The sequence below is a fragment of the Periplaneta americana genome, chromosome 2, assembly GCF_040183065.1.
Source record: "Periplaneta americana isolate PAMFEO1 chromosome 2, P.americana_PAMFEO1_priV1, whole genome shotgun sequence".
NCBI classification, from domain to species: domain Eukaryota; kingdom Metazoa; phylum Arthropoda; class Insecta; order Blattodea; family Blattidae; genus Periplaneta; species Periplaneta americana.
Genome location: NC_091118.1, coordinates 16418484 through 16432657, shown reverse-complemented (window position 1 = coordinate 16432657; position 14174 = coordinate 16418484). Strand labels below are relative to the sequence as shown.

General features: G+C 30.8%; 1 protein-coding gene across 4 annotated transcripts in view; it reads left to right on the top strand.

Moving 5' to 3' along the window:
* The window catches only part of LOC138714199 (cytochrome P450 4C1-like), a 122550-nt gene that overhangs the window by 62418 nt on the left and 45958 nt on the right, over positions 1 to 14174 (top strand). The window contains exon 2 of one of the 4 annotated variants that reach the window (XM_069846590.1): positions 10102 to 10200. The exons of the other annotated variants lie outside the window; for them this stretch is intronic. The gene's annotated coding sequence lies outside the window, so the exon portion shown is untranslated. The remainder of the gene's footprint in view (positions 1 to 10101; positions 10201 to 14174) is intronic. 4 annotated transcript variants of the gene reach the window in all.

The following is a 14174-nucleotide window of genomic DNA, read 5'->3' as shown; positions in this document are numbered from 1 at the left end:
CAATTCACTAACGTTTAGGCCGTTATTGGATATTAAAACACGGGAATTCACAAGGTTCTTTTTTATTTCAATAAACAAATATATCAGTTTATACCTATTTGTTCCTCTACGAATCCCCGTAAGACAGTCCAAATCCTTTTCCATATTTTTAATGATCTTCTGTGTACAAAGACAGTGCTAAAATTATTATATTTCATTTTCATCATTTCCTGACTTCTAGATACTGAATAATATATGAAAAAATTAATCCAGTAGTTTAGTAGAAATCGCTGTACACAGACAGACTAGTAATAGAATTATTATATTTCATGTACATCATTCCCTGATAAATTGACTCGTAGATACTGAATATGAACAAAATCCGTCCAATAGTTTAGTAGAAATCGCTGTACACAGACAGACTAGTACTAAAATTATTATATTTCATGTACATCATTCCCTGATAAATTGACTCGTAGATACTGAATATGAACAAAATCCGTCCAATAGTGTAGTAGAAATCGCTGTACACAGACAGACTAGTACTAAAATTATTATATTTCATGTACATCATTCCCTGATAAATCGACTCGTAGATACTGAATATGAACAAAATCCGTCCAATAGTTTAATAGAAATCGCTGTACACAGACAGACTAGTACTAAAATTATTATATTTCATGTACATCATTCCCTGATAAATTGACTCGTAGATACTGAATATGAACAAAATCGTCCAATAGTTTAGTAGAAATCGCTGTACACAGACAGACCAGTACTAAAATTATTATATTTCATGTACATCATTCCCTGATAAATTGACTTGTAGATACTGAATATGAACAAAATCCGTCCAATAGTTTAGTAGAAATCGCTGTACACAGACAGACTAGTACTAAAATTATTATATTTCATGCACATCATTCCTTATTAAATTGCCTCGTAGATACTGAATATGAACAAAATCCGTCCAATAGTTTAGTAGAAATCGCTGTACACAGACAGACTAGTACTAAAATTATTATATTTCAAGTACATCATTCCCTGATAAATTGATTTGAATGAAAATTTTAAAAAAATCGCTGTTCTCAATCAGATATCATGCTCTAATACTTTTTCGGTATTTGGATGTAGGACTTAAGCGATTTGACATTGACGTAATAAAATTATGTACGATATAGGATTGGGAAATACTTTTTACAAAATCGAGGAAAAGTTTGAAAAGCGAGAAGAGTGAGTTTTTCAATTTTCTATATTTTGTAATACACTTCACAAACATATAGGCCTATTGTACAACGTTTTTTTTTTTTTGCACGATCTCATATTTTTAAAATTGCAAATACAGTATATTTTGTATTGAGAATTTAAAGGAATTTTATTTCAAAACCTTCGCAAAACTGCACGTGGCTTGTCAGTATATTTTTCATTAATAATCTTCTTCGTATGTAATCGTGAAAACTTTGTAACTAATTCAACAGTTCATAGCATAAATACACGTCAAAAAATGACTTTCATACTCCTTCGGCAAGTCTATCGTACTATCAAAACGGAATGCGTTATATGGCAGTAAAATTTTTTAATAGCCTTCCTATCGATATAAAAAATGAAACTCAAAACATAAAATTATTTAGGGCCAAATTAAAGAAGTACCTAATTTCTCACGCCTTCTATTCTGTAGGTGAATTCATGACATCCAACAACGCTTAATGAAATTGATACTAAACTTTGTGTTGTACTAGTAGACTATATTGTAAATCTCGTCTGTATATATTTCATCTAGACTGTGACTATAAATTAAGACTTTATAATAGTATTAAGTTTTTTGACTTGTTCCATATACTAGCTGTTAATAAATATAATAAAACTAGGTAACAATAAGTGCACTATAATGAATCTATTTCAGTATAGTTTTATATTATGAAGAATGGTTACCCTAGCAACAAGTTTCTTTGTAGAAATTATAATTTTCAAGTCTTAACAACAATAACTACAGGGACATCACTTTATTTTTACCAACATTTTTAATATTAACCTGGCTATACTCGGAAACTCAGGTGCCCCCTTCCATTACAGGAGTTTGATGTTACTAGTGCAATATGTAAACAAATCAGTTTACTAGGTATAGGAGGAGAGAAAAGTAGTGTATCCATTTATGTTGTAGGAAAATACGATATTACGATTTTCAGTTTGATTATCACTTTTACGGAATTTATCAAAATACAGTAGAGTAGTAACATTTTTTTTTTTTTAAAAACTCAACTTTTCAGGCGGCTATGTTCGTTATGTAATGTCTACTTTATTTAGCATATTAATTATTGGTGTTAACATACAATATAGAGAGCGCATTTAAATTGAGGGGGACATAAGTAAAGGGCTGTAAGTGCACTTAAGTTACTTTTGAGAAAATAGGGTTTAAATATTTAAGCTTTCGTAAAATCGGTGAAATTTTTATTTAAATTTTAATGTGTGATGCGATTAAAATATCCCTTTGCCACTAAAAGTTTAGATACTTTAGCTTACACTGGATGCACTTAACTCATGTTATTACAAATGTTACTAGCATTCCTTTGCTTCTAGCCACCTCAATTCAAAATAAGCTAATCTGAATTTTTAAATAAATTGCTGAAAATGATTGCCGTTCATTACAATGCAGGCTTCAATTCAGTACGCATATTATTAAAAACATTTTAAAGCATATTCTCTGAAATTGAATTTATCGTTTCTTGAATATAATTTTTAGTACGATATTATTAATATAGGTTCTTTCTTCTATAGAAAACGCAACCATATTTTTGAAACACACTATACACTGCAGTGTTTACTTCAGTGCTTGAAGACTTCGAATGCAACAACGGCCGTAAGTTTGTGTGTCTGACGGGAGCAAGGACATTAGTGAAGGGGTCGGAGTGAAGTACATTCAGAAATGCAGGTACAATAAAAATGCAAGTCAAAATAAAATGATGTCCCTGTATAAATACAACAAAAACACGATCGCGTAAAAAGCAATGAAGAAATAACTATTCAGTGGACCATGTTTAGAAATTAACAAATTACAATTTGTAAAACAAGAAAACACAAGGCTTAAAAATTTAGCACCATAAATAATGTTCTCTTGTTTTACAAATTGTCAAAGCCTGCTGATTTCTAAGCATGGCCCACTGATTAAGTTATTTTTTCATTGTTTTATACATAGGTTTTTATGGCAATGTAAATCCCTATGTCCTGTCCGAAAAAACACGCGGTATGTATGAAATAGTTGATATTTTCTGAACACATTTCATATTATGAGAAGGGCGAGTTAGCATAAGGTGGCTGTAGTAATTATTACGCCTACCACAGTACTCCGGTGACGGTTCTCTCCAGGATCGGATTTCGGTTCGTCAGCTGCATATTGCGTAATATTACTGCGCACACGGACTTGGCCGGCGACGTTCTCTTGTCCACGGAGCAATGGTTCGTTCATGTTAGATAATAGTGTTGATTTAGTGATAGGAGATACTATCACTAAATATATGTATATAGGTTAATCAGAAGTTAAGATACTTAACAAATGACTTTTATTGCGTTAGAATTAGGATTTTTATTGAGAAAACAGTTTTCACCGAGAGAGATAGCTTACTTGTAAAACATTATAGATTCGCATTGAAAAGTCCCTGGTTCAGTTTCCGTGGTCGATCAATCTGATCGTAGTTTTTATTAGTTTTTTTTTCGATCATAATTAATTGGGAACGTAGTTATACAGGGAAAAGACCAATTGGAAGACCCAAAAAATAGATGGATAGATGCGGTAACGATCGATTCTCAGGACTATCTCGGAACAACTGCCTGGAGAAGATTAGCACAGGGCAGGGAGAGTTGGAGGAAGGAAATTGAGGAGGCTAAGGCTCGACTTTGGGCTGTGATGCCATCATAGTAGTAGTAGTTATACAGGGTGTATCAAAAATACTTTTACAAACTTTGGGGTCGGGTTCCTCACACCAAAACAAGAAATTTATTTATTTATTTTTTATTTATTTATTTATTTATTTTTATTTTGCTAATAATTGTAACATAAAATATAGTATATACAGAAAAACTTTAGCTCGCCCCTGAAAGAATACAACTCGTGCTCAGGGGCGGATTCCTGAATTGAAATTAATAAGTATACAATACAATTTGTCTTATATCTACTATGCAATTATAATATATATAAACATATGTCCAAAAAACCTTCGTTTTTGAGTTATTAATTAGAGCTTGCGTTCAATACGGTTCGAGGTACAATCCATCAACTGAAGTTTCTAACCAACCAGATGGCGATGTGTTGCCATGGAGACTTGTTTACATTTTTCATTTATGTACATTTGTTGTTTAGTTTGTCTTCAACATTGTGATGTGTTGCCATGGAGACTTGTTTACATTTGTCATTTGAAGGGTACAGAGAAAAAATGAACAGAGTCACAATTCTCATAAGGGTGGCGACATCATTTAATTTAGTATATTACTGCAAAATTTATGTGTTTTTCTTATAAAAACTCGTAAAGAAGAATTATCACTACAGATACAGTCATATTTTCCTACTTTTTCATTAGAAACAGCAATAAATTTTGCAGTAATATACTGAATTAAATGATGACATCACCCTTAAGAAAATTGTGACTTTGTTCGTTTTTTCTCTGTACCCTTCATTTGTGTACACTCTTGCTCAGAAATGGCCGGGAAATGCAAACAGATCATTTGTGCTTCAAGCTTATTGTTTGAGACAGAACACGCTCGCTATTATGTTCATAAGTAAACTCAGCAGACCCAGTGGCGGGCAGTAGGAAAGGAGTTAGTCTTTGAAGAGGTACTAGCACAGTCTAGTATATACAGTCACGAAGCTCAATACGTAGTAAATATGCATCCATAGATAGTTGCTATCCACTAGGTTCGCCTCATCACAGATAATGCGAAATAGTACCGGCACAGTCTATTGTTCCTAGTACAACTCAAGCTTCGTGACTGTATACACTAGACTGTGGTAATAGTCTGTAACCTGCAGAACGGTGTTCCAGGACAATGAACAGTGTTATATCGCTTTTGCTGATAAATTCCATCAAGGACGTAGAAATGACGTTAATTGATTTGGGAACAAGTTAACTCTTACGTAGGTTGCTTTTAATCACAAAATAATAAACGTTTTCTTAAGTACCTTACATTAGTTTTGTAAGCTTCATGCACTTAAAGCAATGAGAAAGCTATTTTATTAGATATCTTATGTTAACATCTGAAGACATTTTAAAATTGAAAACACGTTAATGTCATATAATAGATGTTTATGTAGTACGTTGTGAAATGTGTTGCGTACAAGAATTTTAAGACTGTCTTTTTAAAATTGTTATTTTAGTAAAGACAAATCAAATTACTTTTTCTACAGCTGTCATAACCCTTCAATTTGTTATACTGGTTGCTAAGGAGTTGCTTACAAAAGAATTATTAACTTGATGCCATAAACAAAATATTGAACATGTCATTGAAAAAAAAAAAGCTTGTAAAAATAACTTTGAAAGTTCTCTTGAGAAATGAGTCATTCTTAAAATTCTGATACTGAAAATAATGCACAATATGATCTGTCTATACCGATCGAAAAAGAATTTAAGAAGTTATGGGAGAGATCTTACGAAAATTTGGAAATTAATGTAAAGAGAAGAAAGTGTCTACTATTACAGAAAGAAAACATGTTTTGGCTTATTTTTCGGAGGTACCTATGTCCGATACGTAAACTTCCTAAGCTATGGAGCATCAATTCCATGCTCCGCACCACAATTGAGCTGAATAAAAATGTGGATATTATTGAATATAGCAATGTTGTTGCATTCTTGAAAAGAAGATCGGATGATTGTAGTAAACCAAAGAAACTTGTAGAATATTTTTGAGGAGTGAAGTTGAAAGATTCATGAAGGAAGTAGATGATGATTATTAATCAAAGTAATGTTGATTGTTGGTGTACGAGTATCTGATGTCTGTAGAAGGACGGAACTAACCTGTTTGCATGTGGATAACATTGAAGATACTTTTACTTTAAATACAATTACTATTCCGATAAAAAAAAACCAATACGTGTAGATTATTAATTCATAGGATGGAACTAACCTGTTTGCATGCGGATAACATTGAGGATATTTTTACTTTAAATAAAATTACTATCCCAATACAAAAACCAATATGTGAAGATTGTTAATTGATAGGATGGAACTAACCTGTGTGCATGTGGATAACATTGAAGATATTTTTACCTTATATAAAACTACTATTCCGATACAAAAACCAATATGTGAAGATTATTAATTGATAGGATGGAACTAACCTGTTTGCATGTGAATAACTTTGAAGATATTTTTACTTTAAATAAAATTACTATTCCGTTACAAAAACCAATATGTGAAGATTATTAATTGATAGGATGGAACTAACTTGTTTGCATGTGGATAACATTGAGGATATTTTTACTTTAAATAAAATTACTATTCCGATACAAAAACCAACATGTGAAGGTTATTAATTGATAGGATGGAACTAACCTGTTTGTATGTGGATAACATTGAGGATATTTTTACTTTAAATAAAATTACTATTCCGTTACAAAAACCAATATGTGAAGATTATTAATTGATGGGATGGAACTAACCTGTTTGCATGTGAATAACATTGAAGATATTTTTACTTTAAATAAAATTACTATTCCGATACTAAAACCAATACGTGTAGATTATTAATTGATAGGATGGAACTAACCTTTTTGCATGTGGATAACATTGAGGATATTTTTACTTTAAATAAAATTACTATCCCAATACAAAAACCAATATGTGAATTTATTAATTGATACGATGGAACTAACCTGTTTGCATGTGGATAACATTCAGGATATTTTTACTTTAAATAAAATTACTATCCCAATACAAAAACCAATATGTGAAGATTATTAATTGATAGGATGGAACTAACCTGTTTGCATGTGGATAACATTGAAGATATTTTTACTTTAAATAAAATTACTATCCCTTTCAAAAACCAATATGTGAAGATTATTAATTGATAGGATGGAACTAACCTGTTTGCATGTGGATAACATTGAAGATATTTTTACTTTAAATAAAATTACTATTCCGATACAAAAACTAATACGTGAAGATTATTAATTCATGGGATGGAACTAACCTGTTTGCATGTGGATAACATTGAAGATATTTTTACTTTAAATAAAATTACTATCCCGATACAAAAACTAATACGTGAAGATTATTAAATGATAGGATGGAACTAACCTGTTTGCATGTGAATAACATTGAAGATATTTTTACTTTAAATAAAATTACTATCCCAATACAAAAACCAATATGTGAAGATTATTAATTGATAGGATGGAACTAACCTGTGTGCATGTGGATAACATTGAAGATATTTTTACCTTATAGAAAACTACTATCCCGATACAAAAATCAATACGTGAAGATTATTAATTGATAGGATGGAACTAACCTGTTTGCATGTGGATAACATTGAAGATATTTTTACTTTAAATAAAATTACTATTCCTATACAAAAACTAATACGTGAAGATTATTGATTGATAAGATGGAACTAACCTGTTTGCATGTGGATAACATTGAAGATATTTTTACTTTAAATAAAATTACTATTCCGTTACAAAAACTAATACGTGAAGATTATTAATTCATGGGATGGAACTAACCTGTTTGCATGTGGATAACATTGAGGATTTTTTTTACTTTAAATAAAATTACTATCCCGATACAAAAACCAATACGTGAAGATTATTAATTGATAGGATGGAACTAAGTTGTTTGCATGTGGATAACATTGAGGATTTTTTTTACTTTAAATAAAATTACTATTCCGATACAAAAACCAATACGTGAAGATTATTAATTGATAGGATGGAACTAACCTGTGTGCATGTGGATAACATTGAAGATATTTTTACTTTAAATAAAATTGCTATCCCGATACAAAAACCAATACGTGAAGATTATTAATTGATAGGATGGAACTAAGTTGTTTGCATGTGGATAACATTGAAGATATTTTTCATCATCATCATTGGCATTACGGCCCTTATAGTTTAGCCTTAGCCTCCCTCAGAACATCCGACCAATCACTCCTGTCTAATGCTCGTGTTCTCCATCTTCTAATTCCAACTTCTGTTAGGTCAGCCTGAACGTCACCCAGCCATCTCAATTTAGGTCGTCCGACTTTCCTTCTTCCTACTGGCAATGCATCTAGTAGAGCTCTGGGTGTGCGATTGTTCTCCATCCTGGCTACGTGTCCCAGCCACTCTAACCTTCTGAGTTTTATGTCAACAACAATGTTGTTTGAAGATATTTTTACTTTAAATAAAATTACTATTCCAATACAAAAATCAATACGTGAAGATTATTAATTGATAGGATGGAACTAACCTGTTTGCATGTGGATAACATTGAATATATTTTTACCTTATATAAAACTACTATCCCGATATAAAAACCAATACGTCAAGATTATTAATTGATAGGATGGAACTAAGTTGTTTGCATGTGAATAACATTGAAGATACTTTTACTTTAAATATAATTACTATTCCGATACAAAAACCAATACTTGAAGATTATTGATTGATAGGATGGAACTAAGTTGTTTGCATGTGGATAACATTGAAGATATTTATACTTTAAATGAAATTACTATTCCGATACAAAAACCAATACTTGAAGATTATTAATTGATAGGATGGAGCTAACCTGTTTACATGTGGATAACATTGAAAATATTTATACTTTAAGTGAAATTACTATTCCGATACAAAAACAAATAGGCTACGTGAAGATTATTAATTGATAGGATGGAACTAAGTTGTTTGCATGTGGATAACATTGAAGATATTTTTACTTTAAATGAAATTACTATTCCGATACAAAAACAAATAGGCTGCGTGAAGATTATTAATTGATAGGATGGAACTAAGTTGTTTGCATGTGGATAACATTGAAGATATTTTTACTTTAAATAAAATTACTATTCCGATACAAAAACCAATACGTGAAGATTATTAATTGATAGGATGGAACTAAGTTGTTTGCATGTGGATAACATTGAGGATATTTTTACTTTAAATAAAATTACTATTCTGATATAAAAACCAATATGTGAAGATTATTAATTGATAGGATGGAACTAAGTTGTTTGCATGTGGATAACATTGAGGATATTTTTACTTTAAATGCAATTACTATTCCGATATAAAAACCAATACGTGAAGATTATTAATTGATAGGATGGAACTAAGTTGTTTGCATGTGGATAACATTGAGGATATGTTTACTTTAAATAAAATTACTATTCCGATATAAAAAGCAATACGTGATGATTATTGATTAATAGGATGGAACTAAGTTGTTTGCATGTGGATAACATTGAAGATATTCTTACCTTATATAAAACTACTATCCCGATACAAAAACCAATGCGTGAAGATTATTAATTGATAGGACGGAACTAACCTGTTTGCATGTGAATAACATTGAAGATATTTTTACTTTAAATAAAATTACTATCCCGATACGAAAACCAATACTTGAAGATTATTAATTGAATTTTTTTAAAATCTTTCACAAATAGCCATATGCAAACCTACATCCTTCCAATATTCATTATCGGTTTTTCATTACGTACAGAAATTCTGTTTTGTGCAACCTGTAAGCATAAAAGGATTAGATGTATACATTATGTAACTGCGATTTCCTCTGTCTTCCCAATGCTATTACTAATTTCTCAGCTAATTAAAGAGCTAATATATCACCGCTTAACCTAATAGTACCTAAATTATTTGTGAAAAGACCTAATATTAGTACTAGTGTTTAGTACTATTAGTATTTACTTAATTTTTATTCACTTCAGCCATTATCTTTTATATTACTGAATTGATAACAATAGTAAATGAATCAAATAAATAGCTTGTCATAGAGTCAATCTAAAAATATTGATTATTCATATTGTAATAGAGAATCTTATATCTTAGCTAGTCATCTATCAGTTCAAGTTTGTAACTGGTTTTCCTTGCTGTAATAAATTTTCCTCTGAACGCGTTGTATTTTGTTTTAGATATGCATAGTAACCATAGGAACAGTAGAGGAACTTAGCCATTGGAGGAGGGTGCTACACGGTGAATGTACAGAATAGCAAACAACTGTTGTTTTCTATGTAAGTTAAAGCTAATATCATTTCGTGCTATTCCAAGTACATAGAATTAATTGTTAGAATTGTGGATCAACTACAGGATTTTCAGGAAATAAACATTTTTACTTTTTAAAGGAAAATGTTTGTTATGATATAGTATGAAAAAAAAACAGAGATTACCATAAATTTGCTTCTAATGATCCTAACTTTCTGAAATTTCTAGTATAGAATAAGGAAATTGTCTACTAGCCGTACCCGTGCGCTCCGCTGCACTCGTTAGAAATAAATATAAAGTAATTACATAATTAAAATAGGACATTTTGATCCAGAGAACATTCGTGTTTGATAAAAGGATAAATCGTTTATGTTACTTAATTTAAATTGTATTAAAAAATTAAAATGCGATCATTTTGATCCAGAGACTACTCATTTGGTCATAAAAATTATTTTAGGAAATACAGGAAACGAATGCCTATCAAGTTTTCTGTGCATAAGAAGCTATTTTAATCTTACCTGTCCTCGATTCACTCAGAAGTTACTGTAATAACATTATAGCATTATGTCCATCTAGAGAAACTACACTTTCCAATGGTGAATTAATAATTAATTATACAAATCGGTTAATTTAGCTTCCGATATTACTTCATGCAAACACAGAAACATTCTCTGTAGGCTATGTTTAATAGCTTTCGATTGTTGTTGTCCAAGGCCCCTTATAGACGAAGTCATTTGTTTTTTATTTCATTACACCGCCTTAGATGGCGTAGTTATTGTAATTTTGAAACTCATTTATCTCATTAAATATTAGTCCTATCAAAATTTTGCATAGAATAAAACTTATCGGAAATTAGGTTTAAAGAAACTTTTGTTATGTAATATTTTTCATGAAAATTAATAATAAGGGAGATATTTCGATTTATTTAATTCAGGCCCCCTTATAACCTCCCTTTTAAATAAAATATTTTGAATGCTATATAGCCTAAATTGTAAGTTACAACGAACTTAATTTATATTCCAATTTTCATATAAATCGGTTCAGCCATTATCGCGTGAAAAGGTAACAAACATCCAGACAGACAGAGAGACAGACAGACATACAAACAAAAATTTCAAAAAAGCGATTTTCGGTTTCAGGGCGGTTAATTATATATGTTAGGACCAATTATTTTTGGAAAATCGAAAATTACCAGAAAAATTTCGGCTACAGATTTATTATTAGTATAGATTGAATTAACCTAGAATGATTTTTATCTACTGTAAGGTAAGCTAGAAGTTAATTTTTAAATTCTAATGGCAATTTTTGGATTATTGTTGCACTGCTGTACATTTGAACACTTTATTAGTTGTGATGAAACTGAGTAGTAGTATGTAGTAATGGAAGAAAATGGTTAAGATTTCATCTTTAGGGTATTAAGTAAGGTGATCTGGACTACATATCGTACGTTTCATCCACTTTGATAAAAAATTAAGTTTTTATAAAAGTAATTGTATTGTTTTTATTGGTTTTGAACATGTCTTTTGTGGAGAGGCGATTGTATTATTGTTAGTTTCTTTATTCAAGAGGCGATTCGTTTATGTTTGTTTTATTAGTTTTGAACGCGACAGGTTTTTGTTTATAATAGAAGAACAGCAGTACTAGGAGAAATAAACAAACATTTTTTAAAAATGAGTTGAAACGAGGATAGTATTGTAATGTTACGATACGCATATTGCACAATATTTTGTTCGTTTTCAAATTTCACTCCATTATTTGACTTTCTATTATTTAATAAAAAAAATGAGAGAAGGTAGCGTTTCAGACTCGTATTTCTAAATCAGTTACACGAAAACAAGCCATTAGAACACACTACAAAAGAAACAGAAATTCAAAAACAGTCCATGGCCCACTGATATACCTAAAGATCTTACAAAAGAGATATGGCCTAGATCAGTGATGTCAACTGATGCCCATAGGAGCAAGCGCGCGCTTTAGAACCCAGGAGAGCCTGAGCTCTTTACAGCGTAAAGGAAAGAGACAGACGAGAGAGGTAGTATATACCGCTTGGTCGAACTATATACAGGGATGGCCAGCACTGATTCAATAGATAAAGAGAAGAGAACTTATTAAAACTGTATCCATGTTAATTTTTAGATTTGTCTGAGAAGTATAAGTGCATTATAAGTTTTAATTTTAATCTTCATTTTTCACAAGTTTGCTTTTTTATTCAAAAGGAATATTTTCTCAACTTTTTTTTTTACAGAAAAGTGAAATTTTCAGATATGTTTGTTTAGTAGCCTTACAGGTACTGAGACAATGTTTTCGTAAATCTAATATATCGTAAATATGTATTACTGAAGATAGTGTATTAAAATGTTTGAAAATATTCGCATGGAAAATGTTTGTAAGGAAATGAATTAACATAGCAAATTCTGTTACATCACAAACAAAAGATATGTGCCTATATGTTGGGAAAACGTCAGGTCTATAGCTTCAGCAGATTTCGAGAAAATAATTTAATATTCTGATAACATTAAGTTGTGCACCAATATCACCTAAAAGCATAATGCGATAAGAGTTTTATTATGTAATATTAGTTACAGTTAAAACATATACCTAGGCAACTTTGCTTTGTACTATAATATTGTTTTGATTACCTTTATAAGGCTAAAGATACCATCAATATCAATTCCAACTTATCATGTCATACTCAATCTCTTTCTTTGGGATAACACTTTATTTATGAATGATGTGTTTAATTCACTTAGTACAGTATAGTTGTAGTTATTGTGGAATTTGTGTGAATATTCCTTCTTTACTCTTTATTATATTATTAACGTTTAAAACACAACTGTAATATTAGGCTAAGAAATAGGTGTTGGTACTTTTGTTTTACAGACAATGTAGAAATTTAACAAACAGAAAGAAGTCATATAAAAATAACGACATAAAATTTCACGTTCCGTTTGAAGTTTGTGCACCACTGTTTTCTTAATCCAACAGGCTGCTTATTCCTCCTTCCATACCAAGCGCTTAATGCCCGCGCACGACGTCGAGGTCAGAAAAATGCGCTTGATTTGACATCACTGGCCTAGATGTTAAACGTATATATATATATATATATATATATATATATATATATATATATATATATATATATATATATATATATATACATATATATAAATGCATATCAAAATTTCTACATTTTACCAAAGTCTAGTACATACAGTTACAAAGTTCAATACGTAAGGAATATGCAGCCAGTGACAGTTGAACTTTAGTTGCTAGCCACTAGGATCGCTACTAACGCAAAGCCTATTGTTTCTAGTGCTCTCAGTTGCTAACCGCTTGGAGCGCTGTATCGCGAGAAACGCAAAAAATCACCTCAAGCTTCGTGACTGTATGATATTAGACTGTGATTTTACTAGATTTTAAAATCTCTTTGGCGAGAGAGACTACAGGCTTTTGTTTGTAATGTGATTATTGAAACATTACCTTAGTTTGTCCTCTATCATTTTATTTTAAGCAAGTTTTCTTCCAAAACAACGCCAATTCTTGTCTAAAAGGTTGTGTTATTGTGAATGTTACTTGAAAACCCTTTCAGTCCGTAGACTGGTGGATAAAAAACTATCCCAGTTCTTTTATAAGAATGGTCTGAAAGCGTTTTGGGATAACTGTATTCATTAGTGAATTTATATTAGTTATGATAATTAAATCACTGTAAACAAATTCGTAAGAGACAAATATTTTAACATCTCCCACAGCTTTTACAATGTTAAAAATTAAAATATTTCGAAACTCTTGGAAAGTATTAATATTGTATATCTTTGACATGGGACACACTTTGACAAATTGTAAACTATTTGCAGTTGGCATGTGTGTCAAATACATTACTTTTGATTATTTTAACGTTTGCTCCACTTTATGGAACTAGTGTCGTGATATCATAACTACATGTTTATGAATGCCATGATATATGACTTTAGGTAGCAAGAGCGGATAAAGCATATGTCGGTAG